This window comes from Brachyhypopomus gauderio, chromosome 2 (assembly GCF_052324685.1).
Source record: "Brachyhypopomus gauderio isolate BG-103 chromosome 2, BGAUD_0.2, whole genome shotgun sequence".
NCBI classification, from domain to species: domain Eukaryota; kingdom Metazoa; phylum Chordata; class Actinopteri; order Gymnotiformes; family Hypopomidae; genus Brachyhypopomus; species Brachyhypopomus gauderio.
Genome location: NC_135212.1, coordinates 25,916,974 through 25,933,598, shown reverse-complemented (window position 1 = coordinate 25,933,598; position 16,625 = coordinate 25,916,974). Strand labels below are relative to the sequence as shown.

At 41.7% G+C, this 16,625-nt stretch overlaps 1 long non-coding RNA gene across 1 annotated transcript; it reads left to right on the top strand.

The window, feature by feature from the left end:
* The first annotated feature begins 234 nt into the window (after positions 1-234).
* On the top strand, positions 235-6,062 carry LOC143495295 (uncharacterized). The gene is made up of 4 exons (XR_013125591.1): positions 235-506; positions 1,571-1,744; positions 5,320-5,388; positions 5,491-6,062. It is a non-coding gene; the product is annotated as an uncharacterized LOC143495295 (long non-coding RNA).
* The last annotated feature ends 10,563 nt before the right edge of the window (positions 6,063-16,625 follow it).

The following is a 16,625-nucleotide window of genomic DNA, read 5'->3' as shown; positions in this document are numbered from 1 at the left end:
TTTAAAGGGTAGGCTACTTATTAAACACACCCGGTGTCTTCGTACAGCAAATAAGATAAATCGTAACGTTTTTCAATGGTGGTTTTCAATTCTTATTACGAAAATTTAATTTGCATGACGGGGGGGGGGGGGGGGGGGGTCAGCCAGACTCCCTGCATGTTGTATTATCTGCTTTCTACGACTGTTGAGGAAACACTTGTCACGGTTATACCATGTCCTTCATTGGTTGATCAGTTTGCATTCCTTTCCATGTTTTCTGTGTCTCTTTGTTTTGTTTTATGTTTAATTCTACGCCCTGTTCTGCCCTTTGGTTGTAATTGATTTCACCTGTGTCTTGTTTCAATTTCTTTGGTATGTATTTAAACGCAGTCTTTCATTCAGTAGGTGTGGGTTATTCTTGTTGCGTCCTTATGTGCTAGTTTTTTAGGTTATTGCGTTAGAGGTTTGATCATTAGAAGTTTCTGTGTGTTTGTAACTTCCTGGTACAACCGTAATCCTGCTCCGTGGTATGTCTGATGCAAGTAGCGAGTTGTCTCCTGATATAGTTGTGAACGTCTTGTCTGGTTTATGTGGTTTGAGTATTTTATGTATTAGTGTTCAGTGATTGATGGTGTGTATGATAACTTCCTGGTACAACCGTAATCCTGCTCCGTGGTATGTCTGATGCAAGTAGCGAGTTGTCTCCTGATATAGTTGTGAACGTCTTGTCTGGTTTATGTGATTTGAGTATTTTATGTATGTGTTCAGTGATTGATGGTGTGTATGATCGTTGACGTTTCTTAGTTTTGTTTCATCGTGTCGTACGTCTGGATGTTTGATAGGATCATGTATAGATAATGTGCTTGTTTGTTTGTCTGTCGAGTAGTGATGTGTTGAAGTAAGAGTTCATATTATGTACGTCTTGTGTTCTACATGGTGATAGTTTCTTCTTACCTAAAATGTTTATCTGGATTAGTTGTTCAAGTCATTGTCGTGATGTAAAGTTTTGTCCATGTATATTCGTTGTTTTCGTTTCAGTGGTCTAGTTTTGTTAATCTTGTTTCTTGTTTTGTGGCGTGAGCGTCAGTAGATTATTCTTGAGTCTTGTGTCCTGTTAATGTCTGAATAAAGGAGGTTTTGATCAGCATGCCTCGTCGTTCTCGTAAACGAGTCTCGAGTCTGTGTTTAGGCACAATGTCTTTATCTCCTCTCTCTGAGGTCCCTGAGCGTTCTCCGGTATCATCTTCCTCGCAGTCGTGTCTTTTTCCTGATCCCTCAGATGTTGGATCGTTACAACACTTTTGTTTTATTGTAGAAAAATACATGGGATATGTTGTTAGGCCCGGTTGTGACCCATTAAACCTTTATTCTTGTAATTACTCAGTCTAAATCAAAAAATGCCGCGTGTAAATTGGATTTTTTTTAGCTAGGCTACTATTGATTTGTTATTGAAGGTGTAGGTGGTTACAATGATTTTAAATAATGGTAAAAATGAAGAAACACACACACATACAAGGTTACACAGTAATTTATTTAATGTCGGCCTGTCAAAAGCGTTTTGCAACCATTTATACTCTAGTTTCATTTTCAGTCCCAGTGACGTGTGCATAGCGGAAGGCACTGCACCTCCAAATAGTCTGACCTATCACGTTTGACAAGCCATCGCAGTGGGAAAGGGAAAGTTCTCTCCCATCAGTCAAGGATGATGCCATCGCACCCGTGAGGAGGACACCCGGTAGGCATAGAAGCGGACAAAGCTTGAATGGTAGGAATGAGCAGACAGGAGCTTGAATGCGAGCAGTAATGAAGATGCATGTACTCTTATCAGCAAGGCCCGTGGTGCTTCACGCATTCTTACTTGGAGTTAAATGTTCTGCCTCTTCTACAGAGGTCATCTTTGCCTGGTACACACGTCGCTAAAAACATTACAATGGAAGCAAGCTGAAAGTCTAGTTTGTTGACTTGAGTGCAAGCACCAGGCTGAGTTTTAGTGGTAGCCCACTCAGGAGTGACTGATTTGTAAGATTTATTTCTGCCAGCTTTGTGCAGTGGGAGGCCTACCTCATAAATCATCCAAATAACCTTTGACCGTGAGCTTAGCAGAGGTATACACAATATACCCTCAGCCAGCAAAAGCTATTTGCCGAACTGAACAGGAGCAAAGGCACTCTGAACCTCACAGTCCCCAATTACAAAGGTTGAGCCAACAGTCATGGCTGAATAATGCATACAACATGCAGTTCCTATGCCACAGGGTCTAACGCTAAAGAAACACGTGTACAGATGTATTTGGGATGTTATCTTCTGTCTTGTGATGGTGAATGAAAACTCCAATATGAAATTAATGAATTTCAGTCTGTTGAAACCATTTAAAGCTCAAGTCATTAACATGAGCCTAGTGTAACTATAGCAGAGCAGCTGGGTTTTTTTAACTCAACTTAAAATGGTTTTATCCTATCTGTCTTCTACTTTCCTTCTTGATCCCACTTTTATGAGAGTTCTTAAAGAATAAGGAAATGTTACCAGAAATAATTAAACCTATTATGAAAAAAAATGAAACAATCAGTTTTAGCAATTGGATATTTGAACTGGCCAATAGGAATTTGTCTCTATAAGCACGATACTGACAGCGGTGAGATTGCAAGTGGTGTGTGTGATGTTCAGTGAAACAGCCCTGAATGAGTTTTATAATATGAGCCAAGCATGAAGTGACTCGAGAGCAATTGTAAAGACTGCACACCACCCTGCTGTTTTGTTCAGAGATGACAATTGAAGAGATGGCAGCAACTTCAGATCATCGAGTTCAAAAGTAGACAAAAAAGTTGAGCCCCTAAACAATGTAGCACCATGGGACAAGTGATGTGTTAAAGTGTGTGTTGCAAAGGGAACACAACGCCCAAACGTCTGTCGAACAGATTATATTTCATGGAATTTAAAGAGTGATGGGTGATAGTTGACTAGTTCACTCCCGTGTAATGTCTACAAAAGAAAAACAGAGTGATCAAAAAGACTTTTCACAGTTCTAATATACACGTTCATACAAGTCCTATATATCTCAATAGTGCTGAAAGTGTTGCCCATAGCCCTATTCAGACGGATTAAATTTACATGGTGTCCTGGGGTAATTTCTTCTTTTACCACTTGTTTGTGCTTTCACTGCCATCCAGAACCGAGAGAACGTCTGATCATTTTAGTCATGTCCAGATACAAATACCCATATTGAAGGCAGATGTCGACAGCTGCTAGTATCAGTATTTAGTCTCCTGGCGTCTGTCCACCAAGGACTTTTCTGAAGCATGACATGAAAAAAGCTTGTGAAGAATCACTCGAGCATTTACTTGGTCTTTTGATGGCGAATCTTCCACTCCATATGCTACCTGGAAGATGAAAGCAAAACCAAAATCAATGAGAAAAGCAAGATTCCACAGGCTTATTACAGGGGCAATTACAATCTCATCCACTTGCAAAAACCATTACTTAGTATCTGTATCGCTGAGAGTTCCTTAAAGATGTAATGGTAAATGCAGTTAACTTAAATCTAAATGTTTCAGTTCAAACTTCCACAAACATCCAGGTTCATAGAAAATATAAGACACTAGAAACTCACTCATTATGCAGACATTTTAATGTCATCTGGATTCATGAGTTTCAACATTGTGGAAATAAGTTCAACGTTTCAGTACAAACTCCCCTGTGATAAACAAATATGGTCCATGACATCATACACAAATAATGGTGTAGGAGAGACTGTCACCTAAGTGCAGGAAGACTTTATTATTATTATTATTATTTCATTGTCGAGGGTGCAACAGAAATGAAATAATGCATATTAGCATCTCTGAAGAGCTTTGGGACATACAGAGATTTGGGTGTTGCCCATTTAATGTTTCACACTATATAAAAGACATTACTAGAAACCTTATTTTCTTTAGCCTACAATATGAACTAAACTAAATATGAACAAAATCCAAGATTCTGATATATGACCTTGCCAAAATGTTTACTAGGTATAGTATCTAGTATAGGTATAGTAGGTATAGTAGGGTTCTGGACCCATAGTATTGTTAACCTTTTAAATCCTGTAAAGCGCTTTGTGACATGTGTTGTGAAAAGCGCTATACAAATAAACTTTGATTGATTGATTGATTGATAGTATCTCTCAAGCCTATTAGCCCCTTTGCTATGACATTTTTTATCACAATTATTTTTGTCAAAAAAATAAAAAATAAAATTACATTTAGACAATTAAAAGTTGTTCACATTTAAGATAATATGGCTCATATGGCTAATGTCAAATTGTCTTACCCTTGCTTGGATATATTTTACTGCATGTTCTCATTGTAGTAATGTAGAGGTATGGCTGCTGTGTGTGTATGTTGTTGTTGTCGTTGTCACACCCCCTTGTTAGCCTACCCTCTGTTAGTTTGTTTTACCTGTCTCTTCTTCTCCCCTCTTTCACATAAGAGTATTTAAACCTTCATGTAGTTGTTGTCTTTGTATATTTACTATCTATGTCTGTTGATTGGTGATAAATGCCATTTGTGTTCACCTAAAGAGGTCCTAAATCTGGTAGAAACCATCTGTCTGAATTAGTGCCAAATGTTGGTAGGTTTTTGTTGCGCTGGGAATATTGTCGAAAAACCTTAGTAGAAACCTTAGAAGTAGTTTCTGATCTGTCGTTTGATGTGCATACAGATAATATTACTAAAGCAACTTTCCTTCATATTTGGTACATTGCAAAACTATTAGATGCACTATTCACACATGGCTCTGAATAACAAGTTCATACATTTACAACATGTCACAGTTGCCCCTACCCTGTTTCTCTGTTATTTATTTATCTATATCTTAGTCTCAGTGGAAAATGTAAATGTATTTTTGCTCACATTCAGATGCTAACTGTGATTCTTGTCATGGGACTACTGTAATAGTCTTTTTGGGCTACATACTCAATCTCCCCAGAGGCTTTGCTAAACTGTGCTACTAGAGGTCTCACTCACACTTCACCTCATGTTCATATCACTCTTGCACTGAACTCCACTGGCCCCCTGTGCACGCTTGTATTGAGTTTATATCTCTTATTTTAATTTATAGGGCAGTTCATGGTTTAGCTCCAGTCAGCCTTTCTGACCTTGTAAGTCTTAAATTCTCCACTCTGTTCTCTTTCTGCAGCAGCTACTGAAATCCATGGATGACAGAGCATTTCCCCATAGTGCAACTTTATTATTATTGTTACTATTATTATTGTTGTTGTTCTTCTTCTTGGGGTTTAAAGACATGGAGAATTAAGGTAACCTGAGACTGTGGTGCTATCATCCCTCTTCTCATGTGTCTGTGCAGGTCTGAGGACGAGAGAGGACAGAACTTAAAGTGTCATGTCTGTACTGCCTTCAGTCTCTCTGCTTTTAGGTAAACTGTTGTAGCTGATTTAGCCAGAGTCTCTGTTGCATTCTCTTAACCATAAGTGGCCAGTGCATCACAATAGAACTAATTCCTTTATTTTCCCTTTAGCCTTACTACTGCTCAGCTCTTCTGATGCTGCCGCTAGCTGGACCCTAAAGACCCTCCATCCCTGAAGATCCTGAAGACCCTCCAGACCCTGAAGATCCTGAAGACCCTCCAGACCCCGAAGACCCTCCAGACCCTGAAGACCCTCCAGCTGCACCTTACTGGCTTACCTGCATGTTCTACTCACTATCCTGTAAAGATCAAAACTGTTCCCTGGAACCACAGATACTTTACTGAGGAACTCATCTTCATCAGCTCTCCTGCTAGACCTTGATTAGTTTAATGTGCAGACTACTAATTGGTTCTCATTAAATAATCTAAATATGTCTGCCAAATATTTTAAAGTAATTTTTAAGGCTTTTAATCGATCTGATGAGGTTTACGACAAGTAAAGGTTAAATGCAAATGTACCTTTATTCATTATGTTTTATTAGTTTTCCATCTGCTGTCGATCAGAGGAGGATGGGTTCTGCTCTTAAGGGGCCTTCGTCTTGATCTCAGGGAGTTTTTCCTTGATGTTGTCGCCTTTAGAGGCTCATTAGGCGCATTTTTATACAGTTACTCTGTATATATGATTTCTGTAAAGGGGCTTTGTGACAACGTTTTGTGAAAAACACTATGTAAATTAATTTTAATATTGTCTCTTCTTTATCCTGTGGCAGTTTCAGTATAAAGATATTTTAAACAGAAAACCTGGTTAACTGTAATTAGAAGCATCAGTTTTCCTTTCATGCTGATACCTCACACATGACTGGACTATCCATTAATGTGGGCACTGGTGTGTGTTCATAGTCAAAACATTTTTTAACAAGTTGCTATAGGTTGCCATATGGCTCTGATAACAGACAATTGGCCATCCATGACCAATAGTTTGACCTGAACGAGCTAAAGTCCTAAAAGGAATCCAATTAGATCACTAAGTCAAATGCTTAGTGAACTCCTCTGAAAGCAGTGACCCTAGAAATACACTCTGGCCACTCTACATGCTGGCATATAAATGCAATACCATCACCAGCCTACCGATCACATGCAACTACCCATGATGACCACTCTGTGCTAAGTGAAGTCTTTCTGGTCTCTCCTTCTGAAGTGTAAGCAGTTTGCAATCTGCTATGTGTTGTTATCCTGGCTTGAACTCCGAATGCCTTTATATGTGACTGCCTGCATTTACATGTCACACCTCTAAACTTGTTTTCACACATTCACCATTACCCACTCTGTTATGATCCACTGCTTTACAAAGGTGTGCGACAGGTTTGGGAGCCCTTCTCTATGAGATGAGGAGTGGCGTAAATTCTACGGACCCCTCTGGAAAGGTCTGAGAACAACCCTCCTTCTTCCAGCGTGTGTGAAGTAGCTGCTAGCTTTTTGTACCTCTAACATACAGTGCCGTTCAGCTTCTGGCACAAATAACACACACAGCACAAACGGTACAGGGCCGGAAAGCCTGCAGTGAGCTCACCCTCCCACACTGGAACCGTCGTGTGACACAGCAAGAAGTAACCTACCAGGATTGGAAATTATAGACAGCAGAACAAGGCAAAAAAAAGAAGAAAGGCACATTCTAATACATTCAAGAATGTGTGTGCCGTGAGTGTGTTTTGGACTGCATGCTTATGTGGTCATTCATCATGGACTTTTTGTGGTTTAAAAAAAAGGTGGTGGTAGTGGTTGTGGTGGGGGGGAGGTGGGGGGGGGGGGGTACCTCAAGACTGCCAGTAGCCTCCAGCCATGTTACTTGGTGTCCATGGCAACTGACAGGCAGAGGTACCTCTGCAACTCCCTCTCTCACATGCCATTACATAAACAGCTACAGTGTCGTCCACAGTGTTGGATGGGGCTTGGATTCTCACCGCAGTCAGGCGGCCAGCGGTCTGCTCTCTCTCGCCTGTCTCCTGCTAGCTGGCAATGCCCTTCTTCACGTGCTAATCATCACTCCACTCGGTGGCAAAACAGCTCGCGGTGCCGAGTATCTCCTGAATGTTTCGAATTTTCATTTAGTGTTCATTGTCAAGGCATCACTGCGACTGAGATGTCAGAAGCTCAACGGGAAAGAGGAATGACATGCAAGACGGTATACACTAAGAAAACACAGTTAAATCAGCTCTGAGAACACTCAGACACAGACGGGATGTGTGGGTGGTCTCAGCTGGATGGTGCAATATACACAAGCAAATGCAACACAAGACTGCCAGTTACAGCACTGAGGACTGTGAGTGACAGGACAGAAAGTGTGATGCAGTGTAAACAAGGCACCTGTGACACAATGAAAGAACGACACAGGACAAAGTAGGAGAAGAAAGAGGGAAAGTCAGCATTGTATACACACACACACACACACACACACACACACAAGTTCAGGTCTTGAGCTCTGAACTTCTTTTGCTCTTGACTCCCAGCTCTTTGTCGGTGCAGTGATACATGGAAAGCACTTTGTCAAGCATCATAAACACATTTGTTTGACTGCCTAAATACGGATTTGGCACACAGAATAAAAACATGGCCCAATTCAAATAATCCTGCATTGCTTAAAGAGTTGGTGGCAAATGGCACAGCAAAGCGTCTGTTCTGTTCTTCCTGTGCATAAGTAGCCTCCCTGTATTCACACACGGGCATTCAGATCTTTCTGGTGTAACTTTTTTTTAAATAATAATAGGTGGTGGCTGTGCTGTGCAGACTCTCTTGAGAAGGTTTGAAAAACAAGAATATAGATTTCTATTTGTATCACACCCTAGTGAAAACCAAAGTAGTGTTTCCTAAATCACCTTTTGTTCCCAGCCTTACTTACATTGCTTCTCTTGATGAGGACTCCATTGTAAGGAAACTGCCTTAGGCAAACAGGCAAGCTATAGAACACTGAAATGTGATTTCACTGGCTCATGCTCAAAGGGTCCTAGTGGGAAAAGTGGTTTTAACAGGTCAACCGACGTCTTGATGTAATACTTTGTCCTCAGATCTATTCCCCACACTGAAAGTTGAAATTTGTAACAGGAGCTATCCCGTGTGGTATAAGGGCGGACAGAATACTTCGGAGCATCCTGGGATCACAACCTGCAATATGTTATTAATATCTCATAGGAAACTAACAGGTCACAGCACCTAGAACAAGCCCACTGGTGTAGGCTTTCTCCATGAACACTCATATGCTTTACAAACCGTTTCCACATCATGCAGCACAAGTAGAGAACTTCAGTACCACTTCATGCAGAGAGCACAACAAGACTCTCTCATTTCACAACTGTCTCTTTAGTCAAAATAGCCTTATTATTCTACAAAGGCCTTCGTTATTCGGGTTTGAGAGTAGAGCTTTTAGGTCAATCAATACTGAGGAGAAAACCAACTGAGAATCTTTTAAACAGTAATTTGGCCACACTGTATTAGAAGGTATCATTGTAAAGTTAGCTGAATTACATATTGTCATACATAAACATCTCTATGTACTGTTTTTGAATAGGTATTAGAAAACAAACAAAAAACATATATACTTATAGGACTGTTGATATACTACTACACAAGCAACTACAGTGTTGAAACCCTTCATCTAGACCAGGGGGCAACCTTTGAGACACGGAGTGCCAACTATAACATGTCTAGTCAATGAGTGTGCCGAGTAGCGAGCGAACGTAAGTTGTTGAGCGGGGAGGGTGTGGGGGTGGGGTGGCGGTGGGGGGGGGGGGGGGGGGGTGAACGTAAGTTGGTGAGCGGGGGGGGGGGGGGGGTGTGGCGAACGTAAGTTGTTGAACGGGGGGGGGGGGGGGGTGGCGAACGTAAGCGAGGGTGTAAATGGATAATAATCGCAATTATATTATATTATATCGCGATCGATCGCCAAGTATAAACGCCTCCGCTTAGCAGAGCGTTGAGGAGCGATTTCGATTGGAGGATCGTGCTCTCTGTCTGAGATTTTTTATTACTAATTTTTTTTTGCTGATGCTGGTCCAGCGTGTTGCGTGCCACTGATTGTGCCATAGGTTGCCGACCCCTGATCTAGACTAACACTGAAATAACTAGTAATGCTGAAACAACTAGTAGCTCAACAAGCTGTCCATACCTGAGGCCTTGGAGACTGAAGCTCTCACTACTCACCTGAAGAGGTACACAAGCGAAACAGAAGTCAGGAGACTAAACAGGATTTTCTCCCATGGGTCATTGAAAGGGCACTCTCAGTGGCAGGGTCATGTGGCAGGGACATGTAGCAGGGTTATGTGGCAGGGTCATGTGGCAGGGTCATGTGGTAGGGTCATGTAGCAGGGTCATGTGGTAGGGTCATGTAGCAGGGTCATGTGGCAAGATCATGTGGTAGGGTCATGTGTCAGGGTCATGTGGCAGGGTCATGTAGCAGGGTCATGTGGTAGGGTAGTGTGGCAGGGTAATGTAGCAGGGTAATGTAGCAGGGTAATGTAGCAAGGTAATGTAGCAGGGTAATGTGGCATGGTAGCATGACAACACACCCACCAAAGCTTGAAAGTGAACAATATTGAAAAGATATATGGGAGAAGGAGGCATCACATAGCAACAATGCCCTGACATGGTCCATGACGGCTGAAGAAGACAACTGCACCTCATGAGTGCCTGTCAGCACAAATCAATGAGCTGCTAATGGATGGAACCCACCCTGATTTGTTAACTGAAGGCCAGACAGTCCTGATCCAGGCGGACACCCGTCCAATGATCTGACTTTGCACAACTTGGAAGATTCTGTCATGTATCATTGCAGCTAAGATGAGTAAGCCCAAGATCAATACATGAACAGGGGCCAGAAATGCATTAACAAGAAGAGCCAAACACAAGCTACTGGTGGATGAAACTCAAGTCAGTCACTTAGTCACTCAAGACTGAAAGACCAGACAGACCAACCTGTGCACTGCTTGAGTTGACTACAAGAAGGTCTGCAGTTCAATGCCTCACACGTGGTTCTTGGAATGCTTGAGTCTATATAGCATCAACAGGACTCTAAAGGCCTTCATTACGAAGAACCCAAGAACTTAATGAGGCTTTAGAAAACAAGTCTAGAGTCAAACTTCACGGCAATAGCATGAGTAACCATAAAGCTCAGGAGATACCTAGATAAGTAGATGCACTGTGTGAGACAGTAACTGTTTAAGCTACTGTTCTGCAAAGGCCCAGATACTGAGTGAAATTATCATCAAGTGTAGCTACAGCTTTGGAACTGAGCAACCATCAGCCTCATCCTCTAAAGAGATGGCATCAAGTTCAAGACATCAAGTGAATTCACTAATTCACTGATTCACTAATTGATCTCACCAGAGCATACAGCAACAACGTTCAGAATGGGAGTGAGTAGGAACAGGAATAAGTCTGTGTGGATAGAGGGAAGGTACCCAGAACCCAGAGGTTCACACTACTAGAAACTATCATAACAGATGAAGGCTGCTACAAGTACTTTGGAATGTCGCAGGCAAATTGTAATCAAGAAGAATGGGAATGAAGAAGAGCATGAATTATAAAGGGTAAACCTCTGCACAGTGTGTATTGCCAGCAAATAGTGGCTGGACAAATCCTACCAATGACTAAAAAACCCTGAACTGAAATATAGCATGGAGGCACGAGTCAAGAGAGCACAGGAACAAGCTCTGAATACAAGATCAATAGAAGCTGGCATTTCCACCAGGCAGGACCCCAGATGCCGGCTGTGCAAAGATGCCCCTGAGACAATCCAGCACATAACAGCGGGATGCAAGATGCTAGCAGGCAGAATGTACATGGAATGCCATAACAGAGTGTCAGGCATAGCATATAGAAACATATGTGCTGAGTGAGGGCTGGAAGTTCCAAGGTCAAAGTGGGGTTACACCCCTGAAGGTGGTATAATATAAAATAAAATAGGCTTTATTAAGTTTCACACAACAGAAAACAACCCACAACCTTCAGACCCACATCCTATACTTCAAGGCACTTTTGCTGTGAGCTAACCCTGCCAAAAAAAACAAACAGAAAGAAAAATATGAAATGAAGAGTCACAGCTAGCCAATGAATACTTCTCATTAACGGATGCTACATATGTCCCACTGGTGTGCACAGGTACCTTGTGAAAGTTAATATCCATTAACCCAGTGAAATCATCATCATCATCATCATGAAATCATCATGATATCATCATGTGAAATCATGTGTCTACATAACTGTCTCCTACAAAATATAATGCAATAAGAAAAAAGAGAAGCAGGAAAAATAGACAAAATGAAAAACAGCTCAAAGGAAATTCCCTGTTATCCCCATTTTTTTGTTTAGCTACAAGGCTAATAGACATGGATTGCTTGTCACATTGGCGATTAGTCTTGGTTCTTCAGAGTGCATGATTATTGAGTTACAGAAATGAACTGTATTTCAGACTACTTTTCAGGAGTTTGCATATATGATGCATATATGACCAGCTGTGTAGCAGGCATGAATATTATCTCCCCTCTTCTAGAAGATCCATAAACAGCTTCCAAACGTGGCCAACAACGAGGTCAAATTTGAGGACTTGTAAACCAAATAAAGACATAATAATATCATCCACATGTAAGGTTACCGCCTTTGACTGCCTGTAAGTGTTTTCAGCAGAAGTATGTTAGGGAATTTCAAATTCTGCTATAAAATCAGTTCTCTTATTATTCCCTCTTTTCCAGATGCCTCAGAATTATGTTCAGACCTTGTTATGTCCGTCTCCTTGTGTGTGTGTGTGTGTGTGTGTGTGTGTGTGTGTGTGTGTGTGTGTGTGTGTGTGTGTGTGTGTTAGTCATGCAATACTCTGTATTTCAGGAAAGCAGTCCTCTCTGTGTTCCGCTCCAGGAATCCTTGCTACCCCTGGACCCATCATTCCTTGCTACGTGGAACAATCAAGCATGTCCCCACCCATGGCTGCCGGGATAGAAGGAGTAAACAGGAGGAACCAGCTAGCTCATTTGTGAAGCTCGGGATTTGGTAGTGTGTTTTCAAGGATTTAGATTGTTTGAGTGTGACTTTGACGCTGTTATTCTGTGTATGACTTTGTTGCTTGGAATTTAGCTGTTGCTTTTGCTTGCCACTAAAAAAGTATATAGTAAAAATGGTTTTGTTTGTTGTGTGCACACGGTGAGTAAGAAATGGGTGCCATTTTGTTTGGGTTGTGGGTTTGTATGTGTTTGTATATAGGGAGTCAGTGTAGTATTTTTGTTTCACCCTGTAAGTGTAGTTGTGTCTGTTTATTTCCTGTGTGGGTTTTGTTTATTAATGTGGCCTAGGTGACTTCTGACATTTGTACCATGTCTTCTGCTCCTATATATATTTGTAAATACAAATACACAATAGTTTGTATATACTGGAACTCTGGTACACTGTGTCTGTCACCCTTTCCTATTCACACCCCTGTGGCCTGGATCCTAGGGCAGGTCGTAACACCTTGTTAAAATATACCTGCCTGCATCAGTAGGTGGAATATCTGCAGCCACAACACTAGTGTCACACAGCATCACAGGCTGTGCCCCAAAATATCTCATGTTACATGTATGTCTACCTAACATTGACCTAGCCATGAATGGCACAAGGAGCTTGTGCAGAGAGAGCCCTCCATCGAAACCTGCTGTGCCCGTTTGTGTTACCTGAGACCCAACAAAATCCTGAAGATATCACAGTTTCTGGACATGTTGAACAGTGGGGTTGGACTCATGTAGTCCAAGGGGGATTTATATGAAGGGATGGGCCCGGACGTTAGATCGATGTTCTTTTGGACGTAGGCTCAGTAAGCAGTTCTTTTGAATACTGCAACTAACTTTTGCACAGTTCTGCCATGACATGTCTGCGTTGTCTCACATTAACTGTGCTGAGAACCAACATCTTCAGAACATTTCAAATCCCTATTGAAGTGCCATCGTCTTTGAAGATAGACATATACCAAAACCACAATTCATAGGCTAATTAAATTCATGCTACCATTGACAAGGTGGGAGCAAGTTAATCCAATTTCTAAATTAATCACAGGTTAGTCTGATTTTGTCCTTTGTTTCAAATTTTACACAAAGGTTAATAATGTGTTAGTATTGTTTTTTAGACCATAGTTTAACTTGGTTAGTTTTGTATTCTGCCTTTATGTATCACACATGAGTTTATGGCCAAGCTGTTTCACTAAAAGCTATTTCAAGATACATTTTACATTATGTACATAAAATTCAGAGGTGTTGTGATTTGTTCAAGGAGGAATGAACAACAAGAGCAAAAGAGAGCATCACTGAAGCTCAAAGGAACAAATGAGATGAGAAAAGGATGAGAAAAGTCAATCAGGGCACAACCATGAAGACAAGTCTGTAGACTCATAGGCCTGGAGGATTTGTTGAGGGCTTAAATAGATACAGTGGATCCTGCCTGACCTGTGACCTCCTGTTATGAATCTCACTCATGAACGTGTGGATCATCTAATTGCATCTGAGTTCATTAGCACAAGCATTTAACTTCTTCCAACTTCAGAGTGTTACATGTGAAGAGCTTGTCTGATGGCATGAAACGTGACTGGAACATTTCCTTGCAAGAAGCCTCCTGCTGTCTGTTTTGGCCCTCGAACACTAAGTTCAGAGGGTGATTCAGATGCAATGCTGTATCCATGTGCATGCCATGGATAAGTGTAACATGTTCATAAAAGAAACATAAGGCATGGCGTGACCTTACATGTGTATGTCTTCATGTAGCTCATGCAATGACATAACATTACAACATGTGTGTAGCTGCCTTAACAGTATGGATCTGCCTTTAGGGCATTTGGAAAAATAGCATCTTCCATAATGAGTAGTCATGACACTTTTAACAATTTTAATGATTTAATGATTGTGGCTTTTTTTGTATTATTGTGATAAACCTGTATATACCCACAAACCTAAATGCACAAGAACAATGAAACATTACAAAATTGATTTTCATTCAGTGGTCATGACTGAAACAAGGTGAAATGAGGTCTAATAGACATCTCCCCCCAGACATGGGTCACTTTTCTCACTTGGTGTTTAACCTTTTTTTCTGTCATAGCCTCCATCCCCGAGGCTCTCAACAGAATGACAGACAGAGTGAGGGTTGTTAGTCCAGCTGAAAGGTGCTGTCTCAAGTGAGATGATGTTTTTTGCTTTCCCTTCTTGCCTTATATCTTGCCGTTATGTGTGATCCACCATTTTGACATTTCCCACAGCATCAGTATCTGCAGGTTTGTTGATTTTACATCCTTGTACAGGACTGGGAATGTAATGTATTATTTACATTGTGTGCTTCTAACCTTGGAAGTTTCCTGTTAGTCATCGACCCTTTTGAGAGATTAGTGGTCAAACATGTGTAACATGCCACATAATGATAGCTGAATGAAAGATGAATGTGTTCTCTCTCTCTCTGAGGTACAAGAGGATTTCATCAGTCAAAGGAAACAGACTAGAGAAAAGGTGTTTTTTGGACTGCCTTCTCAAATGCTGTAGTGTAAAAAAAGGGAAAAAAGCAGTATGTCTATATGATCTATAAATGCAGTATGGCCAGCTAAATCACACACACACACACACACACACACACACACACACACACACACACACACACACACACACACACACACACACACACAGACACTTAACAATTATCTAGTCTATTACATGGCTTTGTTTGCAAAATCGGCTCCCCGTGGTGAAGAATACTGGGCAGAACAGATCCATTTCAGTCACAAATCTTGACTGATGCCTTTACAGGACTCATTTATTGTTTCAAGAAGAACCATGCAGGTTCCACTCAAATCCTGGTTTCCGAACTAAAAAAAGGGGGGGGGGGGATTTCCGTGGGATTTAGGAACAGTAAATATGGTGAAAGGAATATAATTTCTGTATGAATGGATGATGGACCATTCTTGGATGTCATGTGCTTGGTGGAGGCTGTCATTATGTCACATAACGACACATGTAATGTTGTCTGAGGCACTATGCCTTCTGTCTAGGGGTGGGACGAAAATAACATACACTGCAAGCAGGAACTCTAAGAGAGGTGTGGTGGAAGACAACCCTCTGTAGAGTAATAGCAGCACAGATGGTTACATTCCCCGGTCTTTGGCCAGGCACCTTCCCCATTGCTCCCTGCCATATGATACTCGCCTCTCTGTGGTGCTTTTTGGTCAGATTAAAGCCGGTCTTAGCAACATTTACATATTCGGAGCTTTTGAATGGAGCTCAACAATTCTCTGAAACGCAAACTATAATCATCTATGAGCCAGAAGCTAATTCTGTTGTTTGCTGCATCAAGTTGAAAATGATAAATTTTTGATCTGGTGAAAATAGAAGTATCCTCACCCCGTTTTGATCTGCACTTCACTAGGAAGATTCGCTTGTTCTCAGCTCTAAAGATCCAAATGATTGGAGCTAGAGTGTAGGTGTGGCAGTCCTACCTGACCTACCTGCCCTGTCTGCCCTACCTGCCCTGTCTGCCCTACCTGCCCTGTCTGCCCTACCTGCCCTGTCTGCCCTACCTGCCCTGTCTGCCCTACCTGTCCTACCTGCCCTGTCTGCCCTACCTGCCCTGTCTGCCCTACCTGTCCTACCTGCCCTGTCTGCCCTACCTGCCCTACCTGTCCTACCTGTCCTACCTGTCCTACCTGCCCTGCCTGCCCTACCTGCCCTGTCTGCCCTACCTGCCCTGTCTGCCCTACCTGCCCTACCTGTCCTACATGGCCTGCCTGCCCTACCTGCCCTACCTGTCCTACATGGCCTGCCTGTCCTACCTGCCTTGGTTCCCATGTGCGCAGGCTGCGGTTGACAGCATCTAACCATCCAGATTATCCTCTGTATTCCCCAGAACTTCTGCCTTCATTATTATATTCCTGAGGCACTCTGTTATTTTGATACTTGGTGAGAACTGAATGGATAATTATGGTTAATTGTATTTACAACTGGATGGGTTTTTATTCATTAGCACATTGAGTTTTGATTGATAGCTCAAAAATTTATAAAATATGGAACAGGTGTCTTCACAGTGAGAACTGTGATAGTGAAGATTGTCAGATGCCGTCTTGGGTTCCCCAGGTTTAGCCCTAACACACCTGACACACTTCATCAGTTCATTACCTAAGTATGTTGGAAATTAAGGATTAACATCTTTAAAAGGCTTTTTTCATATAATATTCATTATATGAATATTCATATGTTGTT